The sequence below is a fragment of the Meriones unguiculatus genome, chromosome 1, assembly GCF_030254825.1.
Source record: "Meriones unguiculatus strain TT.TT164.6M chromosome 1, Bangor_MerUng_6.1, whole genome shotgun sequence".
Taxonomy (NCBI): domain Eukaryota; kingdom Metazoa; phylum Chordata; class Mammalia; order Rodentia; family Muridae; genus Meriones; species Meriones unguiculatus.
The window spans coordinates 60,612,254-60,635,115 of record NC_083349.1 but is presented as its reverse complement, the minus strand read 5'-3'; the positions used below and the strand labels follow the sequence as shown (position 1 = coordinate 60,635,115).

At 40.4% G+C, this 22,862-nt stretch overlaps 1 protein-coding gene and 1 long non-coding RNA gene across 9 annotated transcripts in view; one reads left to right on the top strand and one right to left on the bottom strand.

Moving 5' to 3' along the window:
• Positions 1 to 16,717, top strand: part of LOC132656305 (uncharacterized) — a 28,932-nt gene extending 12,215 nt beyond the window's left edge. The window contains exon 3 of the long non-coding RNA XR_009594126.1: positions 16,350 to 16,717. This is a non-coding gene — a long non-coding RNA (uncharacterized LOC132656305). The remainder of the gene's footprint in view (positions 1 to 16,349) is intronic.
• The window catches only part of Gbf1 (golgi brefeldin A resistant guanine nucleotide exchange factor 1), a 135,691-nt gene that overhangs the window by 51,003 nt on the left and 61,826 nt on the right, over positions 1 to 22,862 (bottom strand). The window lies entirely within an intron of this gene.

The following is a 22,862-nucleotide window of genomic DNA, read 5'->3' as shown; positions in this document are numbered from 1 at the left end:
AAGGAAAGAAACAAACAATTTTTTTAAAGAGTAGACCTTTTTTTCCTACCTTCTCTTAGCCTTCATGTTTGCATATTTTATTGTTTCCGTATTTCAAAAAATACTTATTTTTATTTTTCTTTATGTGTGAGTCTACATATTTTTATTTTTCTTTATGTGTGAGTCCACAGAAAACAGAAGAAAGTATCAGATCCCATGGAGCTGTTGGTTCTAAGCTGCCTGACTTGGGTGCTAGGAATCAAACTTGTGTCCTCTGAAGGAGCAGCAGTGCCCTCAACCACTGAGTCATCTTTCCAGTCCCATAAAGAATGAATTAGAAATGTAAGATAAATGTTTATAAGCTGAACTTGGTCAAAAATAAAAGCAGCTGTATATAGTGCTTGTTTTTAATCACAGCATTTGGGAAGCAGACAAACACAGGGATAAAGGGATGGTTCAGTTAGTAAAACACTCCCTAAACAAGGGTGAGGACGTGAGTTCAGATCTCAGCACTTCCTGAATGCCAGGTGGGTGTGGAAGTCTGCCTGTATCCCAATACTCAGGAGTTAACAACAGGGGATTCCCAGAGCAAGCTGGTTAGCTAACCTAGCCAAGTCAGCAAACTCTGGGTTCCAGTGAGTGACCTGCCCTAACATACAAGGTGGAGAGCAACTGCGGAAGGTGTCTTCACCTGATGTCAACCTCTCACATGTGCTCATACACATGAATATGCATGCATATACAAGCACATCACACACACACACACACACACACACACACACACACACACATATACACATAAGTAAACACACAGGTAGGGACATAGCTCAATGGGGAGAACACTTGCCTATCAAGCATGAGGCCCTGGGTTTGACGCTCAGCATCACATAAACAAGCTGTGGTGTTCCACACTTGTAATCCTAACACTCACTCAGGAGGCAGAGGCAGGAGGATTAGAAGTTCAAGGTATTTGGAGCTGGTGCTATGGTTCAGTGGTTAAGAGCACTCACTGGCTATTCTTTCAGAGACCCTAGGTTGCATTTCCAACATCCACAGGGCAGCTCACAACCATCTGTGACTCCAGTCTCAGGGGACCTAATACTCTACTCTGGACTCCAAAGGCACTGCAGGAACATGGTGCCAGATATACACACAGGCAAAATGGCCATACATATAAAATTTATATTTTATTTTATTGTTATTTTGTTTTTGTTTTTCAAGACAGGGTTTCTCTGTTTTGGCCCTGGCTGTCCTGGAACTCACTCTGTAGACCAGGCTAGCCTCAAACTCACAGAGGTCCACCTGCCTTTGGGATTAAAGGTGTGGGCCACCAACCACTCTGCTAAATTTTATCCTTTAAAAAAGGAAGCTCAATTTACTCTCTGCCTACATGTGACTCTGAAGCCAGCCATAGTGCAGGAGACCCATACAGTACAGAAGACCCGGTCTTAAAACAACAACAGCAAAATAATCAAGCCAGGTATGGCGAAGCAAGCTTGCAATCTCAGCTCAGTGTGCTAAAACAGGAAGATCTCAGGTTCCAGCCAAGCGAGGCTGGATGATATGGCAAGACCTTGTTTCAATTACAAATCCACATCAAATGTTCACAGCAATAGTAGTAAAACAGGAGATCCCAAGTGTCTTTGTTGGGTGGATAAAGTTTGCTACCAACACACAATGGACTATAACTCAGCAGTAAAAAGGGACCAACTACTGATACGCACAGCAGCTCACATAAATCCCAAAGGCATCATGGTAAGTGAATGAAGCCAGCTTCAGAAGACTGTATGGTATGGTCCCCTTCGTATGAGCTTGCTGATAAAACCATGTAAAGGACAACAAATCAGTGACTACAGAGTGTACTATAACGGGAAGAAAGGAGTTCTCTGGGGCAATTAAACTATTTTGTGTCCTGTTGGTAATGGCAGTTACAGAAATCCACTGTTAAAATTCATAGAACTATGTATCAAAAATCTAGAGAGGCAGAGGCAGGTGGATCTCTGTGAGTTCAAGGGCAGCCTGGTCCACAAAGTCCAGGACAGCTGAGGCTACACAGAGAAACCTAACCCTCCCCCTCTAGTAAGCTAGATATAGTAAGTATCTAGCTTACTATAATAGTTAAATAAAAAAATAATAATAAAGTTGAGATAATCTTAGCCTTTTAATCCACGCTTAGTGTCAAAGGTCAGCATCTACATGATGTGTCCTGGTAGCAAGTTCTAAGACTAATGTCTAAAGATGTTCTGTTTCAACTCAAGGGAATGAATATTTATGAAAGTGGAACTCAACTCAAAAATGCTTTTCCTCTCAAAGGTTTGTGGCATGGCCAGACTGGCATGCATGGCAAGTCTATTTCTTTTCTTCTTGGACTCTGCTAATCAAGTATAAGAAATGATTTAGAATTGGGAACTTTGTTTTGAAGTCTTCAGTTGAAGTTGCCCTTTAAGAACGCTAGCCAGAGGCTGGGCATGCGGTGTACGCCTTTAACCCCAGAATTTTGGAGGCAGAGGCATGTAGATCTCTGTAAATTCAGGGCCAGTTTGGTCTACAGAGGTCAGCCAGGGCTACATAGTGAGACCCTGTCTGGAAAGAAAAAAAAATAAAAAAGCATGCAAGCAAGCAGATTACAAGCCAGCACTTAAAAGGCAGAGGCAGGTGGTCTCTGTGAGTTCCAAGCCAACCTGGTCTACAGAGTCAGTGCCAGGTTAGCCAAAGCTACACAGTGAGATTCTGTTGAAAAGAAAAGGGGTGGGAAGAGGAAGAGACAGAGGAGAGAGAGGGGAAGTAAGATGATATTTCTATTGCTTTCAGCTTGACTGGTGCGTTAAGTCATTTAGCTTTAGAAATTCAGACTCTACCTTTAGTTCCCTGCTTTAACTGTTGGCATATGAGGACTAATCCCAAGGCTTAGCTAAAACAAAAGTATCCAAAAATAAGGAGTTGGGCCTGGTATGGTGGTACATCTTTAATTTCAGCACTCAAAGAGACATGGCAGGAGGAACTCTGTGTGTTCAAGGCTATCTTGGTCTACATAACAAGTTCCAGGGCAGCCAGAGCTACAAAGTCTCAACAAAACAAAACTAAAGAAAATTTACTAAGGTATAATTTAGGCCTATGCTTGACACACAGGGTACCAAATCTTACCAGCTAGGGAGCCTTTGCTGATATTAACTTTACTAAGAAAAAATGCTAACTAAACTGCACACAGATTAAATAATAAATGGTAGAGGTAGGAAGCAACTATAGGAGAGACTTTTTACCTGCACAAAGTTTCCTTTGCGTCACTAAATAGTATTTGCTACATAAAAATGTTCTTTAACTTACTTTAAACAAAACAGGCTAATACATATACACTTAGTATCCTTGTTTCATAAAAGCTTCTAATCTAGCATACATTTGATTCACTCTGAGCTCTGCTGGCAAAGCCTCAGCCTCTCAGGGGGTTGGCATCAAATACAGAGGCTGGAGTAGGGTTTCAAACACCTGTTTCAGTTTTTTAAGTGTCCAGTTCAGGCCACTGTGCTCTGGCAACAGGGACCCTGATGATGTGGCTTCTTCTCTCCTGCCAAATCCTCAAATTAAAGAGCCTACTCCCTCAGGGAAGAAAAAGACAGAGCTGGGAGGGGAGGGGGAAGTGATGAAGAACTGTTTCTTTTCAAACTAAACAGATGCTCCTTATGACACAGTGATTTTACTTTTAAGTGTTCATCCAAGAAAAACTAAAACAGCTAACAAAAATATAGAGCAATATTTATAGTGGCAATAATCCTAAACTGGAAACAATGAAAATGTCTTTCAATAAGAGATTAGATACATTTTCTTTTCATAAATCCAGCCATAATTATTAAATACTGTCTAGGAAAAAAGAAGGAAAAGAAAACTGATCTAATAACATGTCTGAAGTCCAAAACCATGCTAAACTTAAAGAAATGAAATACACGCCACTCCAACTGCATGAAATCTCAAAAATAAAGTTAATCTATTTTGACAGGGCTTTTCTTTATACAGGGTATGGAGTATGAATCAAAGGGGACATAAGGGAACTTTGGGGAGTGATGAAAATGCTCTGTATCTTTTTTTCTGATACCACTTTTGAGTCAAGAATGGGGCATGGCCTTTAATCCCAGAGACAGGCAGATGGATGCAAATTCCAGGCCAGCCTGGTCTACAAAGTGAGTCCAGGACAGCCAGCACTACAGAAAAACCCTGTCTCAAAAAAACAAAAAAGAGTCAAAGTTTCTTTATGTTGCCAAGACTTGCCAGGAATTCACTATTAGCTTAAGTTCATCTCAAGCTTGGAATCCTGCTGCTTTAGTTTTTCAGTCTCCCAAGTGCTGCAATTACAGGCCTGCATCATTATGTCCCACTGTATCTTAAATTATTAAACAGTAGTTATATTGTTAATACAATCACCAGACCTTAATAACTGAACATTGAAATTGTATTTCATTGTATGTTAATTACACCTAAAAAAATAAAGAGTAGCATGCGTGTGCGTGTGTGTGTGCACGTGTGTATGTGGATAGAGAACTAGTCTAACATGCGTAAAGACAGATCTAAGGTTGTCCTCACCCCCAGCACAGATAGACAGACAGACAGATAGATAGACAGACGGATGGATAGATAGATGGATGAGTATCAGGAGCATTGGGGCGAGTCTCCTTAGCTGGAATAAGAATGAAGACAAAAAGAAAAACAAATTTGTTTCCCACTCTACCATCTTGGTATCACAGGCTCAACAGCTAACTGGCTGCCACCCCTGTGCTCCTTGAACAACTTTTGGGAAAATAGTGATTTTCTTTCTTTTTAAAATTTATTTTTAATTATATGTATTATCAGAATAGATAGCCATGAAGGCCAGAAGGCTCTGAACCCCTTGGACTCTAACTTATCTTTCGTTGGTTTGAGACAGTCTAACTAATGTAGTACAGGAAAGCTCCAGATGGCTGAGGCCTAGCGTGCACCCAAGCTATGATCCCTCAGCCTCTGTCTTTAGAGTGTTTGGGATTACAAGTCTGTGTGCCTGCACCACATGATTTTAGGCTCAGCAGGTCAGAGCATGTGCCATCCAGACTGTGAGCTGAGTACTATCCCTGGGACCCACACAGTAGAAGGTGACTCAACACCAGCAAGCCTTCCTTTCTCTCGCCTCAAGATCATTTCTAGCACACAATAAATGAATGCAATAAAAACATCTTTTAAAAAAGAAAAACCCTAATTTACAGCCATACCATTGATGAGTAGGTCAGAGCTGCCACTGCTCTGCTCTGATGTCCTGTACTGACATGACCTTTGAACCCAACTCTTTCTCTGTAAGATATAATGAGTAGCCAACTTAGGTGGATACCTATATTGCCAGCATTTGGGAGGCTAAGGCAGAAGGATCTCAAGTTTGAGGCCAGTCTGAGCTGCATAGCTAAACTCTAACTGAAAATATTAAGGGGTGTGACCTGTGACCTATGTGCTTTGCTTTAGCTTAAAGATTTATTTATTTTATGTATAGGAGTGTTATATGTATCTGCATTTACACCTGCCAGAAGAGTTCACGTTACAGATGGTTGTGAGCCATCATGTGGTTAAGAGCACTGTCCGCCATCTCTCCAGCCCCTGCTTTAGCTCTTAATTGAGGCTCGGAGATCTTATTAGAAGTTCAGTAGCTTGAGGATCAGAGGGGAAAGGCAAGCCTTAAGATCCTCATCATTATCTGTGCAAAGGCCTACTTGTCCTTTATCTTAAGGAAGATCCCAAGAGAGAGTTCACAGATAGGTAAAATAATCCCTCTAAACCAGGTGTGGTAGTATACACTCAGCTACCCAGCACTCATGAAAGCAGAGGCAGGTGGATCTCTGTGAGTTCAATGCCAAATTGGTTTATAAAGCGAGTCTAGGACAGCCACGGCTACATAGAGAAACCCTGTCTGGGAAAAAAAAAACAAAACAAACCATCATCATCCCTCCACTCTAGTGCAGAGTTAGATCCCAGGAGAAAATGCAACGACTGTTAAGATGTGAAACTGCTAACATGGCAAACCCAGTGTGGCATGGGATGAAAACATATCTCTACAAAAGCCAGAATGCATACAGGACTGTAACCTGATCACTTGGAGACTGATGCAGAGGGAGACTGAAAGTTCAAGATCAGCCTCGGATACACTTGGCAAGACGGAAAAAAATTCCAGATGGTAGATTGTAAATGTAGACAAACATATTCTGTGGTAAGCATTTTATACATTATCTAATTCTCAAAAGAGCTCTCTAAGGGAATGTTTGCTAGAGATTGGATTTGAACCTATGTCTACCTGACTTCAAAGTCAAATGCTTTTTCTACAGCTTGGCAAGAAATGAGCTGGAGATCCAGATCCCAAAGAGGGGCCTTGTGGAATTCTAACTTTTTTTTCTTCCCCATTCCCCCCTTCTGGTATGTAATTCATTTTATGTTTTTAGGCAGCTCTCGATATTAAACAAAAGAAAGGGTTAAACCTACAGTTAGAGAGAGGAAATTCCCTGGAAAATTGAAACACATGCTGTGGCTCTGACTCAATTTCACACCATTTGGTTGAGCAACATCCATAATGTGTATGAGAAAAAAACTCCTCCCCTTTCAGCCTCCCACCCCCATCCTTTATTCATTCCATCACCTGCTGCCTTCCTTCAGACTAAGCGAGAGACAGGAAGGGAGGAAGACCATATATCTCTACTTGGTGCATTCTTACGCTAGAGGTTAGCAAACTCAGAGTAGAAAAAAGCACTACGTGAAGAAAGAAAAAGTACATACTCTCTTATTTCTACTTGGACCAGCATAGGATGGAAATCTTCTGGTGCACGGTCATAAGGGAAGGGGCTGGACTTCTGCTGGGGAGGAGAGGGGGAGGCTGTCTTCCTGGAGAGTAGGCAGAATTCACAACAAAGCACATCTACACCTGTTTCCTTGCCTGCTATTTTATGCTCAAATGAACTCTGTATTTCTATCCATGAGAGTTATGCTTCACCCAGGATAGCAAATAGGAAGATGGTTACACTAGAAAAGCTTTCCTTTGCTACCCTTTTTAAACAGATTTTTCCTCATAAGAATATATATAGCTTTATGGTACTGGAAGTTGACCAGATGAAAGATGGTTACAGGAACCTAGTCTACAGTAGGATCTATGGCAGATACCAGGAAGAATAAAAGGAAGAAGGGAAAAAATAAATTAACAAATCCTATTCTGGGAGTTCCCAAAGCCTAGTCTATATAAAGACATCCAACAAGAATCAGACCGTGAATCTCGAAATGACAGGATTTAGGATTTTCATGATTATGTACTAAAAAAGCCTTAAAGTTTTTGTTCTTCCATTTTGGAGATGTAAATTGTCTGTACAAAGTTGACCCTGCAGGAGAAAGAAGTCATGAGGGGAAAAAAAAATCCCTGAAGATTAAGGCATCATCGAAAACAAAAACAAACAAACAAACAAAGCCACATACATATGAACTACACCACAAATAATATCTAACTATAAAAGAACCCAAGAAAGACCATTAGAAGAACTGCCCAACTGAATTCTAAACAGCCCAAAGAATTCTGAGATATAATAAAGCAGTTATGATTTTCAGATATTTTTAGATGACTTTAAAGTTTTAACAGTTGAAACAATTGGTGCTTTATTAAAAACTAAGCGAGTAGTTTTTTTTGTCCTGAACATAAGATAAACTAATTACAGGAATATAGGAGGAGCTAGCCAGTATTAGTTAAGCAAGAAGAAATTTGGCTAAGAACAGTGACATGTGTTTCAAGTCCCAGCAATTCAAGAGACTGAGGCAGACTCTTAAGCCCAAGAGTCTAGGCTAGCCTGGGCAACCAAATGAAACTTCATCTCAAAATAAATAAATAAAATAAAATTATAATGGAGAAAATTTTATTTGTCTAAGCCATCAAAAATATATATATATATATAAAGCTGGAGAGAGGGCTCAGCAGTTAAGAGTGCTTCCTGCTCTTGCAAAGGACCTGAGTTTGATTCCCATATCAGACAGCTCACAACAGCCTGTCACTCCAGTTCTGGGGGATCTGACACCCTCTGTCAGACTCTGTGGTCACCAGCACTCATGTGCACAAGCACGCACACACACAGAGACATAAATAAATTACATATGCATATATATATATATATATATATAAGCATAATTGGAAAAGAACTTAAAAACATCATTGAAATCACAAAAGAAGTCTTAAATAGAGAAGCCATAAATAAAGGGCCAAATATAAAGCTATTAACTTTCCCTATATTTATTTAAACTTGCAAAACTTCTTGTATTTTTATGTTACTGGGCTGGGAGGAGGAGGCACATGCACACATGTGGAGGCCAGAGATGAAGCTCTGGTGCTCCTTCTTAGGAGCTGTCCACCTTGGTTTTTTTGAGACGGAGTCTTTCACAGGGACCTGGGTTCGCTGATGAGGGGAGGCTGGCTGGACAGAATGCCTCAGGGATTTGTTGCTGTGCCTCCCCAGTGCTAAGATTACAAGTGTACAGCACCATGCCCAGATTTTTATGTGGCTGCTGGAGACTGAACTCAGGTTTTCATGTTTAGGCATCAAGCACTTGACTAAGTCCCTTTCCCAGCCACTACAAATAACACTCTATGCCTGAAATTCAGTGACTGAGATTTCTTATCATTAGGATGCCAAGTGTTGACACTTGGCAACTATACACAGAATTGTTTTGCTGAAGCTGCTGCCTAGGCTGGTTTTGAACGCCTCCACTCAGGTGACTCTCTTGCCTCAACCTCCCAAATTTCTGGGTGAAGGGCTGTGTACAGCTGCAAGTGCTCTGGTTTTGAAGTTCTGCGTTTTGTTTTGGTGTTTGTCTACCTTAAGTACTTGCCCAAACACTGAGCTGCATCCTCAGCCCTACAGTTCTAAAACTCGGGCTCACACAACACCTCATGATGCTTCTGTTTCTAATAGTTTTTGAATACTCACTAACAATGTGATGAAAACATAAGAGAAAGAGGACAAATGAAGTTACCAAGGACAAGCAGCTTATGTCTTTATCAAAAGCTAGAAAACTAAAAAACAACACAACAACAACGAAAAAAATCCAGAGGGAGAAAGAGGTTTGAATTTAGTCTCAAGAGTATAATCTAAACACACAGCTGACTATAGTGGTGCACACTTGTAATCCCAGCCCTTGGGAGACAGCACCAAGATCAGAAGTTTAAGTCCAGTCTAGGCTGCACAACAATTTTACCACCAAACTGAACTATATGAGCTCCTGCCTCAAGAAAAAAATAAAACCACAAGAAAAATGAGCAAAACACAGAAACAAGAAGGGAGCTTGTCTCTGAATAAAGTAGATAATAGATAGCAGGAATGAAAAAAAGGAGGGCAGCACTTATTGTCGTAAGATAAGACATACTATTGTTACTATGATGTGCCATCACTCCTAGTCTAAGTTAGTCCTAATCACTTGTGTTCATGGTACACAAGTGTAATGATGTGAATAGGAAACATCCTTCATAGTTTGAATTTGTTGAGTTCTTGGTTCCCAGCCTGGTGCTTCTTTGAAAAGTTCAGGCCACTTTAGGAGGTGGGGCACAGCTGGAGGAAGCAGTGAGGCAGGCCTTTGAAATTATCTGATTCCCAGTCTCTTCTTCCCTCTCTACTTCCTGTCTGCTATTATTAGGTGAACTGTTCTCATCCTCCGCACCGCCTCCCCCATCCCTGCACTACTGTAAGGTACTACCTAACCATGGGCCAAAGCCAATGGAGTCAAAGATAGTGGCTAGAAATCTTTACAACAAAAATAAGTCCTTTTTTTCCTTTATGATTTTCTCTTAGGTATCTTGTTCAAACTTTGCAAAAGTAATGCTCAAGGTCTTGTTTTGATGGTAATAAAACTGACCATCCTCAGAGTCTACGCCTGGCTCTCCTACAGCTCATGCTCTCAGTTTCAATGAAGTAAGGAACCAGCCTGGACTTCTCAGAACTAATCTCTTCTTTCTTGGCATTTCTGTAGAATATTCTTGCATTAGTATAGAATGCTACAGCATGTTCTGCTTTGTAGCTAGATGATGTTTACAAGCTCCTGGAGGACCTAGAGGGACAAGGCTTCTTTGTTTTTGTTAGTTAAAGTGTGGTACAGAATGCTATGAACCTAACAGCATCTAGTGCTTTTCAGTTAGTTGAAAAGGGACATGTGGAAGTACTGAAGAAATATACACCCTATTTCCTATCGGAAAAAAATCTTGTTATTCCCAGGTTAAACTGGTAGAAAGCAATGTTTACAAGGAATAGGGCAGCACCTGAACAGAAGGTCCCACACATGTGACCAGTGGCTGTTGGCCAGAAATGAGAGTTTTGAGAAGTAACATCACTGAAAGCAGCCTGCCAAAGGCTATGGAAAGCAGCCTAAACTTTGAGGTGGCTGTACACCGACGGGAGGCCATTTTGTGCTCTTTGGGGAAAATGTTAATGAGAGGTTTCACAAATGTCAGACTTGCCTGATTAAACGAAGCCAGCTAGGTAGATGTTTTCCATATTAATGCCATCTCTGCTGAAAGAGCAAAGAGGGGGGAAAAAAGGAGGCTTGAGAAAGGAAAATGATAAACCTCAATTATTTACAAAAGAAATTATGATTCTGCTAACCTGGGCAAGGATATCAGAGAATTGTTATTCTAAGGCAGACCTGCCTGTTCTACTTTCTTGCCCCTTTCAAGAAGAAAAAATTAAAATAAAAAAATCAAACCTTGAAGCCATAAGGTGAAAGACTAGGTAAGCCGGGTGTGACCAGTGCCTGCTACTACTAAGAACTTAGAAGTAATAGAAAATTCATCTGAATAGTTACTTTTATGGTGGCAAGCACCTTTGATTCCAGCACTAAAGAGGCAGACAGGCAGATCTACATGGCAAGCTCCAAACCAGCCAGGGCTGCACAGTTCGACCCTGTCTCAAACAAAACAAACTAACTAAATAAATAAAAAACAAAACAACAACAACAAAAAAACATGATTTTTTTTTTCAGATTTATTTTATGTGTGCACAAGTGTTTTATCTGCATGTTTGTAAGTGCATCACGTGTGTGCCCGGTGCTCAAGAAGGTCAGAAGATAGGGTCAGGTCTTCTAGAAATAGAATTATAGACACTTGTAAGACACCATAGGGTGCTGGGAATTGAACTCAGATCCTTTATAAGAACAACAGATGCTCTTAACTACTGTGCCAGCTCTCTACTCTCTCTATGTAGCTCAGGCTGATTTCAAACTCAGGATCCTCCTTGGTTCATATGCTGGAGAAGTACTGGCCTCTATTACCAATACTGAGTTCTGGCTTGAATACTTTTAAAACTTTAAAAAACTTTAAAGGAAGCCAAAAGTGATGACTCACACCTGTAATCCTAGCACTTGAGAGGCTGATGCAGAAAAATTGTGAGTTTGAGGCCAGTCAGGGCTATAAAGACAGCCTGGGACAGAGCTGAGGGGAGAAGGAGGAGGAGAAAGAGGCACCGGAAGCAGCAGCAGCAGCAGCACATATAAGAAAAGTCATTCAAATAAATTTAAGAAATTTTTTCTTAATTTAAGCCCGTCTTTAAGTTTTTCAAGTATTTATGTAGGATATTCCCTCCTTTGATTTCACATGCACAGAATTAGATAATTAAGATCCTTATTATTAATCCTCTCTTGTATTAGAGTTTATATCAGTTTTGCTATGTAAATTAAGGGGTAGGGATGGGCAAATACTACTGGTTCTGAGAGTTCAGTTTCCTTTTGCCCTGTTTCTCACCAGCCAGCCTGCAATTGTGCCCCAATCAACCAGCATTAATACAGATGCACAGAGGCATTTATTTGCTGCTGATTCTGCCTAGCTGCATTCAGACTCGATCGCTATGTGTATTTAATAAATCACACTAGTTAGGTGGATAGGATTAGTTCCAAGTCACCTAATGACTATATCATGAACCACGGCATTAAAGGGATTAATATTAATCTGAGCCATTGCAGTTCAGTGGAAAAGGCCAATCCATTCTTCAATAGTAGCTCCAGTCGGCAAGAAATCCTCAACAAGACCAGGAAGATTAATGAGGGCTTCTACATTCTGCCTGCAAATCTTCACCTACCAGGACGGAGAGTAGTGAAGTCCAGAAGAGCTCATAAATAACCTTCAATATCACAAGTATTTGGGGCAGCTGAGCCCAAGTGAGGGAGGACCAGCCAGCTTGCTCATCTTCTTCTTCTTCTTGTAAACCACACCACTGAGATGGCACAGGAATTTTATGGGCCCACACAGCAGCCGGTTTTGTTTTCTTTCGTGTAAGAGCCCACACCTCATAAATCACTTTCCTATTTCAGGAAAATAAGAGTACTAACTGTAATATGGATTTACTTGTATGTACTCAGAAGACGAAGGTTCTCACTGTAGTAACCTTTCCATAAAAGTAGATAAGTAACCCAACTTCTATCACTCATAGGATGTGCTTTCAAGGCATGAAATTTTTCCTTTGCTCACTGTTCAATTCTTTGTTAGTGTATACAAAACTGCTAGGTCAGCCGGGTCACTCTTGATTCACATTCAGAACTGCTTTCTTGGGCTGTCAAAGCATGCATGCACTAAGAAGAACTATCTGTAAGACACCACAGAGCCAACCAGCCTTTCCTCTTACCCTGGCCCTAATTTCACCATTGAGAGAAAACCAAAACAAATGCCAGCAAGCCTGAGAATGCCACAGGGCAAGGCACAGCTTAGAATGTAAACAGACTCAGAAGCAAGTTCATGGTGCCAGTACAATCTGAAGACCGAGAAAGCATTAGGACGCATTCAAGTCAGATCACTTTCTCCAAGATTCTGAGGACAGTACCAGGTGCAGAGCTGCATGGGCACAACTGAATCTGCTAGGGAAGCTAAATTGAAACAGCTGTTTCTACCTACAGCACCAGCTTCCTAATTTTGGAGTCCCATTAACTGAGAGTTTATTCCAAATAAGACCCCTAAACACACATAGATGTTTGAGGTCAACCATCAAGATTCCTTTGTAATGGGTGAAACTGAAAGCAAAATAGTTTTCTTAACAGTTAAAGGGCTCAAGTCTCTCTCCTGAATTCCTTGTAACTCTTCCTTCACTTCCATCTCCTACAGCTTTTGTCTGGTTCTAAAGAAACCAACCACCTCACATGTGAATCCAAAACCTTCTCATCATGGCACAACTGACCTAACTTTAAACTTACGCCAGGACCCTCAAGACAGATTGGGACATTAATCAAAGTGTTACCATACTAAGATCATGTGAACACACCACAATAATCTGCTTGAAACTCCAGCCTCACTAAGTGACTGGGAGCATTTATAGCACATAAGAGCTCCCCTGACACTTGCCAGACTTTCCGGTCCTTCTAACAAGAAAGTCCTCTAACCATCAGAGAAAAGATGCTCCCTGATAGGGGGCAATTTGTGTTACATAACTCTGTGCAGAGAAGACTTCTGGCAGAAAACTTTTTTTTTTTCCTTCAACACACCCTCCAAAGGAGAGTACCCTGCACACTGCTGAGTCCCTAGGCCATCATGTACATGAGAGAGGGCCATCCAGCAGGATGCATCAGGCTCTAGGAATGCTGAAGTCCACATATTTGCCATTCAACACCAAAATGGCTTTTCAAGTTCAATCAGCTATAAATGTTGCTTTGTTTTAATTTTCCACTGAACTTCCTGGAACCTATTATCTAACTGTCAGGGATGTATATTTAGCAAGAGCAACATGGCCTCTTTGCCACTGCCCCACTGCCCATGTCACCTCTAATAAATAGAAAATCAACTCCTTCCTCAATCTGACTGCAAATGAAGCTTGGGTTAGTAAAAAGTCTTTGTTTATGAACCACAAACTGAATAGTAACTCCCTAGAGTTATGTGCAAATCTCTGAGGTCCTTTAGGCTAATGCTGCTGCAAGGTTTTACTAGTCCCAGGTAAATATCCTATATTCAGTGAAAAACAGATCTGCATGCATACCTCTATTTGGGGGTGCTAGCAATAGAAATGACAGAGAAACCTAATACAGATATTAATAGGAATCTCAGCTAATACAGGCATGGCAGACCGGCAATACTAATGCAGCGTATCATATTAATAGGAAGATCTAAACAACCAAAATGAGGGCTAAGGAGAACAAGCAGGCAGATGTACAGCTTCAGTTTCATCTTAGGAAGCTAGCTTGAAAATGCAACCTCTGGAAAAAGTATGAAACACTTTTTCCACTTTGTCAAGGTTCTTTTTAGTTATTGACACTTTTTGTTCTGACATCAAACAGTAAGAATAGATTTCATCTGAATGAAGACAACAGCTACACTATTACCTTTCCAGCTCACCACTTCCATCAGCTACAAATTCCCCTAAATCCTCTAACTATCCACATGGCATCCTTTTAGTTCCACACTATCCAGCATATTTCACGCTCAACAGAAAAGATGAGGCCCGATGTTGTATGTAAAATACAGTTGGTCATATTCTTCTAAATTAAACAAATACAAACCAAGAACAAAAAAAAAAAAAAAAAAAAAAAGGAGACTCATAACCTAGAAACACAAGATTAATTAAACTAGAAATAAAAATAATTTCTTAGCTGGGAGTAGGGGTATTTTTCTGAGGCAGGGTTGCATTCTGTAACCCACGTTGGCTATCATAAAGCAGGATGGCCTTTAACTGTGAGCAATCCTCTAGCTAGTGAGTAAGCCCAGCTCAGAATCTCCAAATTTAAGCCCTTCCCTAATTTTTTCTTCCTTATCTTTTTAAGAAAAAGAGGGTTTGTTTTGGTTTGGTTTGGTTTTTGGAACAGAGAAAACGTAAATTAGGGAAAATTTAAAAAGAACTCCTAAGAGGGACATCAAGGGAGAAATAGTCTTTTCAAGGAAAAAAAATCCCTCAAGATTTATTTTTAGTGTGTGTTTATGTATATGCATATATATACATGAACATGTATGTGTGTGTGTATGTATACGTGTGTATGCCTGTGTTGCATATATGTATTTGTGAATTTGTGTGTGTATGTGCATGTGTATGTCACACTTAATTTGGTTGCCTGTAGAAACCACAAGAGGGAGACGGAGGGGACGCTGATGCTAGTGTTACAGACTGCTGAGAGCGGTCTAACGTGGGTACTGGAAATTGAACTCAGATCCTCTGGAAGATCAGTGATTTTTTTTTTTTATTAATATTTAGTCAACCAGGTGATGATAGCACACACGTTTAATCCCAGCCCTTGGAAGCCAGATTCAGGTGGATCTCTGAGGCCAGCATGGTCTACAGAGTAAGTCCTAGGATAGCCAGGGCTATATAGAGAAACTGGGTCTCAAAAAAAAAAAAAAATTAAATTCAGTGTATGTACGTGTGCCATATGTGTTTCAGTGCCTACAGAGGATGGGATCCTCTGGAACTGGGGTCCCAGATGGTTATGAGCTGCCATGAGGATGGTGGACCTGAACCTGGGTCCTCTGTAAGGGCAGTGCGTGCCCTTGACTACTGAGCCAGCTCTCCAGTTCCTTTGAGGATATGTTTAATTTGAAGTAATAACATCCTAAGTATATAACATTTCAATGGATTTTCACTTTTACTTTTCACAAATTTAAACTACCAGACCCAAAAATACCTAATCATGATTTCTTCTAGATGCAAAGCCTCTGGCTTCTAATACCACTGGATAGCTTCGACAACACTGCATAGAGATTTTTAGTCTGTTTAGTGCTAGAGGGCCAACTCACACACTTGTAACCTGTATCACTTAAGCTACATCCCAGTCCTAATCCATGTAAACAGTAGCAGACAATTTGTTTTTGTGTTGGCTTTCTTTCACTCCACACTGGAAAGATTTAGCAACAGGGGAAAAAGTTCATTTGTATTATAATGTAATATACTCTACTAATTCCTACTGCTATAAGTATTCATTCCACTGTAAGAATCTGCTGCATTTTACTTATTTTATTTCTGATGGACATTTGGATAGTCTACCTTTTTCGAAATTCCTATGAACAGCACTGCTATAAACATTCTTATACCCATCTTTTGGTATTCACCACATGCACAGATTACTGTTGGGTATATCTTTAGACACAGAATTTCCTGGTTCATAGCAATTCATCTCATAGCAATTCATCTCTAATAGAAACAGCCTACTTACAATTTACTTTCCAATTTACAATTCACCCTCAGAGTGTGAGCATGTCAGCTGGCCATCCATATTTTGTTGTCCTTTAACACTGTCTTTTCTGTGAGCCTCACATTTAATGGCTGAACCGTCTCTCCAACCCAATTTGCTGTTTTTAAAACACTGATTTTATATAAGTTCTATGGGGACTTTATTTGCTAAGTGTTGTATAACAACTTCCTAGAGACTGAAACATTCCATCCATCCTTCAGGGAAGCTCCTTAAGGACATAAACTACTCAAAGGAACTTCAGGAAGTCCCTGAACCTGAACAGATTCACCAGGGCTCTCCTTGCCAGAGTAAGCAATAAAAGCAGAGAGTCCCTCTGAGAGGAGAGAAGCTGATCTGTACAAGTTCCAAAGAAGACTCTCAGACCAGACCAGCTGCCTGAAAGAAGCAGAAAGCAGCTGAGCTGCCCGAGGCTGCGCAGTGTCCTCCAGGTTCTCAGCTTTCTGAGCTGTTACCCATGCTTGGGTGGGATTTGGTGATGCAGCTGTCTTTGAGTCATTTCTGCTCCTATAAGTAACCCCTCTTCCACATTCCTGTAACTCACCCCCAATAAAACTCACTGGTTCACCAACTTGAACTTTGGTGGTGTCTTAGTTTAGGGTTACCATTGCTGTGATGAAATACCATGACAAGAAGCAACTTTGGAAGGTTTATTTGGCTTACACTTCTACATAGTAGTCCACCAATGAAGGAAGTCAGAGCAGGAACTCAAGAGTGGGAATCTGGAGGCAGTAGCTGATGCAGAGGCCAAAAAGGGGTGCTGCTCATCATAGCTTGCTCAACCTTCTTTCTTAGAGAAACAGGGCCACTAGCTCAAGATGGTACCACTCAAAATGGGCTGGGCTCTCTTCCATCAATCAAAAAAATACCCTACAGCCAGATTTTATGGAGGCATTTTCTCAGTTGAGGTTCCCCCTTTCAGATGACATAAAACTAGTCAGGACAGGTGGAATCCATACATACTTTGGTCTGTCATGAGATCCCCATGTTGCGTTTCCTCAGGAAAAGTTTGGTCACACAACACCAAGTTTGTGACTGTCACTAGAACTCCCCCTTTCTTTCCTTCCTTTAAACTACAGATTCTTACCATATAAATCAGGGCAATTTTAAACTTCTGCAATTCTTTTCAGCCCAGGCTGCCCAGGAACTTATAATCCTCCTGCTTCAATCTCCTGCTCTCTCTGTCTGTCTCCACCCCCATCCCCTTTTGCTGTGCTGGAGACTGAACTACAGCTGTCATGCTGGTCAAGCATCAACTATTAAGCTAAATTTCCACACTCCTCCTTCCATTTTATGTAGTCTTAGGGATCAAATCCAGGGCCTCTGCATGCTACACAAGTGTTCTAAAACTCAGTTATACTCTCAGTTCCTCTATTCCTCTCAAAAATCAAAACTCTGCTATATTACATATACGTCTCTAGCATCCACTGGATACAAACTCAAATGAAGCCTGATTTACAAACAGCAGTTTAACACCTAAATATGCTAGCTATTTGGGGTGCTTTATGGAATACAATCACATTTAATGAGTGCCAAACAACTCAGGATGGGTAAAGGGTGCCCAAGGGTGAAAGTGGGACCATCTAAAATTTGGTAAAGAACAAGGAAACCAGTGGAAGAAGGGAATAAATAAGTGGGTTGGATTCCTAAGGTGGAGGTCTTAACCACTAACTGAGGAGTGTCATTATGTATATTAAAAAGACATCTACCAAGACATCTGAGGAACTGATATTCTAGACCAGGCTTTGTCACAGGTAGATGTATTACTTTGGGTAAGTGAGGTCTTTGGCACCTAAGATCAACAGGAATTACTAATGTAAGGTCCCCATATAGGTGAAAAGCATCTTCCCAATAGAGTAGAAAACATATATAAGAAGAGAGATGGTAGTCCATTTCCTAGGAGAAACACCTACAGCACATGTGTCTGATAATAAATGAAAAGTCTACATAGCCTCTGAGGAGAATCTGTTTCCACCTTTTAAATAATTTACAGCTTAATGTCAGCTAAACTTAGTAACATCTCCCATTTGTCCATGGCAAGAACACTCTTGGCTAGCTTTGAGTTGTCATTATAGGCCTTCTCATAGATCCTTGAAATATGATGTGGCCATCAAAATGTCAGCACTTACCTGCTGTCCACACTTTGGACACGTGGTCCAGTTTGCAGGTCAGTGACTTACTAAATGAAGAAACAAGACCAGCTTTAGATCTAATTCAAGAATATAAATAAGCCTTAGCAGCTGGATTGATGGCTTAGGAGTTAAGAATAGTAGATGTTCTTTCAGAGGACCAGGGTTCAGCTCCCAGCATCCACATGGCAGATCAAAAGTATTTGTAACTCTAGTTTCATGGGATCCAACACCGTTTTCTGATCTCCAAGGATACCAGGTACATATGTGGTACACATACATAACTGCAGGCAAAACACTCAGACATATAAAAATAAATAAATAAATCTTTTATAAAGCACAAAAAACAAACAGCCAGGTGGTAGTGGTGCACACCTTTAATCCCAGGTAGAGACAGGTGGATCTCTTGTGAGTCTGAGGCCAGCCTGGTTTACAGAATGAGTTCCAAGATAGCCAGGGCTTACACAGAGAAACCCTGTCTTGAAAACAAACAAACAAACAAAACATTGGGCTACCGAGAAGGCTCAGCAGATAAAGGTACCTGCTGCCAAGCTTGATCCTGAGTTTGAACCCTGGGTTCAACATAGTAGAAGGAGACAGCTCTGACCTCTACATTCACGCCATGGTATCCAATCCATCCCCACCACCAAATAAATAATTTAAAAAGTATAATATGAGACAAAGATGATCTTGAATTACAATATTCTGAGACTTCAGGTGTGCTTTATTTTATGATTCTCTGAAAATTTTTCAGGTTTTTAAATTTCGTGGCGCAGGGGAATCAAACATACGATGGGCAAATCTACCACTTAGCTATACTTCCAGATCAAAAATTTTCAAGGTAAAAGAAAATTTGTTTTCAAGGTAGAACAAAGTTTCTAGCTAGAATTAGTCCCATACACAGTAAGGTGTTTTTAGTCAAAGTGTTTTTAAGTTTGTTTGTTTGTTTTTTGAGACAGGGGTGCTGAGATTAAAGGCATGTACCACCACTACCACCACAACCTGCCCATATTTGTTGTTGTTGTTTTGCTTTTTTGGTTTTTTGTTTGTTTTTTGAGACAGGGTTTTCCTATGTAGCTCTGGCTGTTCTAGAGCTGACTCTGTAGCCTCCAACTCCGAGATCTGCCTGTCTCTATCTCTAAGCACTGGGACTAAAGGCATGTGCCACCACCACCCAGTAATAGTCAAGGTCTTAATATGCTGTAAGTTTTGTTTGTTAGGGGTTTTACGGTTTCCTTGTTTGTTTGTTTGTTTGTTTCTAGGTAGGGCAGTAGTCCAGGCTGGCCTGTACTTCATTATGCAGTACAGGCTGACGTCAGACTTAAGGCACTCCTCCTGCCCCTGCATCCCTAGTGCTGCGATTATGGGTGTGTGTTACCATACAAACCTATCATCTTTATTATTATTATTATTATTATTATTATTATTATTATTATTATTTGGCAATGCAATGATTTTGTCTTCAAAAGTCCCATCTGACAATGACTATGATTGTGAAGCTATTAGTTGTAAAGCAACTATTCAGAAAACAGTGTGTACCCCTTTTCTAGGTTGGAATATATACTAGGAAAAGTCAATAAGTCTGAAATATAGCTTAAGACTCCACCTTAAAGTATACATTGGTTTACATTTAAACCTTGGTGTTCTATTTGTATAGTTATTTATTTTGAGGGTTTTTCTGTGTAGCCATGGCTGTCCTGGAATTTGCTCTATAGATCAGGCTGGCCTCAAAATCAGAAATTCACCTGCCTCTCTGCCTCCCAGTGCTTTAAGGGCATGTACCACTATGCTCAACTTTAAATTTTTTTTTCAAAAATTGTTTTTTATTTTATGTATATGACCATTTTGGCTGGTGCCATGGAGGCTAGAGGAGGATAGTGGATTCCCCTACAGCTGGAGCTACAGTTATAAAGCACCATGTAGATGCTGGGAATTGAATCCAAGTGCTCTGTAAAAGCAGCCAGCGCTTTAGCCCCCGGGCGCCTGCTGCAGCCCCACAGTTCCTTAGAACTCAGTCATATATGCAGGCAGAGACCTCATTTTCCACTCTCCTAAGTGGTGACTTTGAAGTCAGAAAAACAAGATTCAAATCTTAGTTCTAATGTGATCATAGGAAATTGTTGTTAAGCCTCAGTGTCCATACCTGGAACATAAAAGAAAAAAAAAATAAACAAAACCCAACCCTACCTCATAAACTTACTTAAAAATTACATAATATAATAAGTAGAAAGCAATCAGGTATAGTTACATAAATTTCTGAAAAGGGTTAAACACCATTAACATGATTTACAGACAGCCTGGGCTACACAGAGAAACTCTCTCAAAAAACCAAAAACCAAAAAACCAAAACCAAAAAACAAAAAAAACAAAAAAAACAAAAAAAAAAAAAAAGAAAAGAAAAAAGAAGAAGGTTGAACAACCAAAGTACTTGCTTTGTATATTTATTTTTGTTTCTTGGTTTTTGTTTGTTTGTTTTACGAGACAGTTTCTCTGTGTGTCCTGGCTGAACTCGAATCACTCCACAGACTAAGCTGGCTTCAAACTCACAGAGATCTGCCTGACTGCTGGGATTAAAGGCCTATGCCACCACCACCACCCAGCTCTTTGTATACTGAAAGGGATCTAAAGGCTAGAGGTAACGGTTTAGGGGTAGAAGGCTTTCCTAATATGCATGGGGCCTTAAGTTCAAGTCTGGTACCACAAAACAATGTTGGATAGACTTCAGAATAGTGAGATAGTTAGTGAAATCATTAGTGACCTAATAGCTGGGGATCTGGGTTTCTGCACACTGTAAGCTGTCAAGGTATGTGCTAAGAGGAGGCTGAGGGCACCTTAACACTTACACATGTTCCTCCTCAGGCACAGCAGCATCCATATGGAAACACTCTGAATTTTTCTTCAGTGCACTATAGCAATAGAAAGTCAGCAAGACTTTCTACTCAAGAAGCTGGATGTGAAAGCACTTCAATAATCCCAGAATTTGAAAGGTCAAAGTAATAAAATAATGAGTTTAAGATCATTCTTAGCTCAACACTGAGTTTGAAGACAGCTTGGGCTCTATGAGATCCGGTGTCAAAAAAACAAGGAAACAAACATAAGTTTTTTCAGCCAGGCACGATAGCTACAATACTAGCACGTCAGAGGCTGGGGCAGAAGGATTGCAAGTTGCAGGCCAGCATGGGCTACACAGTAAGACCATGTCTCAACAAACAAGTATTCAGTTTCACACTAGGGTCATTACAGTCAATTGATTTTGACAAGGGTACTAAGACTGTTCAACGACAAAAAAGGACCTGGGTTTGATTCTCAACACCCACACAGTGGCTCACAACCATCTGTATCTCCAGTTCCAGAGGATCCAATGTTGTGCTCGGCTTTTAAGGACACTTGAATACACATGGTGTTCAGACACAAATGAAGGTAAAGCACTTCCACACATAAAATAGTAAAATAAAAAAAAATTTTAAAGATACAATTTATTTAGAAATGTTATAAAATTCTATAAAATCAACTATAAAGGTATCAAAAATTAACTCAAAATGTGAAAATTAAAACTATAAAGTTCTTGAAAAACTTTTTAGTGTCTTGAACAACCTGGCTCCTCTAGGTAGTTTTTTGACCCACACACACTATGCAGCACATCACCCACACATTTCTCCTTGAGTTGTGGCAATCATAAATGTCATAGACAGTGCTGGGTGTCCTGTTGAGTAGATGGGGCATCCCAGTTAAGTTTTTTTTGGGGGGGAGGGGTGGGGGAAGATGGCTCACTATGTAGGCCAGGCTGGCCTCAAACTCACAGAGACCCGCCTGCCTCTGCCTCTGGCATGCCACTATACCTGGCTTGAGATGGTTTAAACTAAGTGAAGTCCTAACCCTTAGCCTCCTCCCTCGCAGAATTACTGATGATCCTTAGATTAAATACTGTGACTTTTCAGAACCATTAAATATTCCATCATTTTGGGATGATCTTGGACCTTACCTACAGACTAACAGAACCATTCAAACCTTTTTGTTTATATTTATTTTTTTGTGTGAGTGGATGGGAGTACTCAGGTAGAGGTAAGAAGACAACTTTCTGCAGACGTCTCTCCTACCTTGAGGGTTCTGGGGATCAAACTTAGGCTGCCAGCCTTCACAAGGAAGTGGCTTTAACTGCTAAGCCACCTTGCAGGCTCCTTTTTAAAAAGCATGGCCCAGGGTAGCCTCAAACTTGTGATCCTTCAGCTTCCACCTCCTTAGCGCTTGTGCCACCAGAACAAGAGAACCATTTTGAAAAATCTTTAATCCAACTTCTTATATTAAAGGGCCACATACACATACACACACACGCACGCGTGCGTGCGTGCGTGTGTGTGTGTGTGTGTGTGTGTAAAACTTCTCTTTGGAATGAATTTTTTCATATGCTATATTTTTATTACGGTTCCCCACTCCCCAGCTCCTCCCAGATCCACACTCTTTCTCTTATTAAAATACAAACAGGCATACAATAATAATAATAATAATAATAATAATAATATGTAAAATAAAAACAAACTGGAAAGATGGCTTAGCAGTTAAGAGCACTGACTACTCTTTCAGAGGACC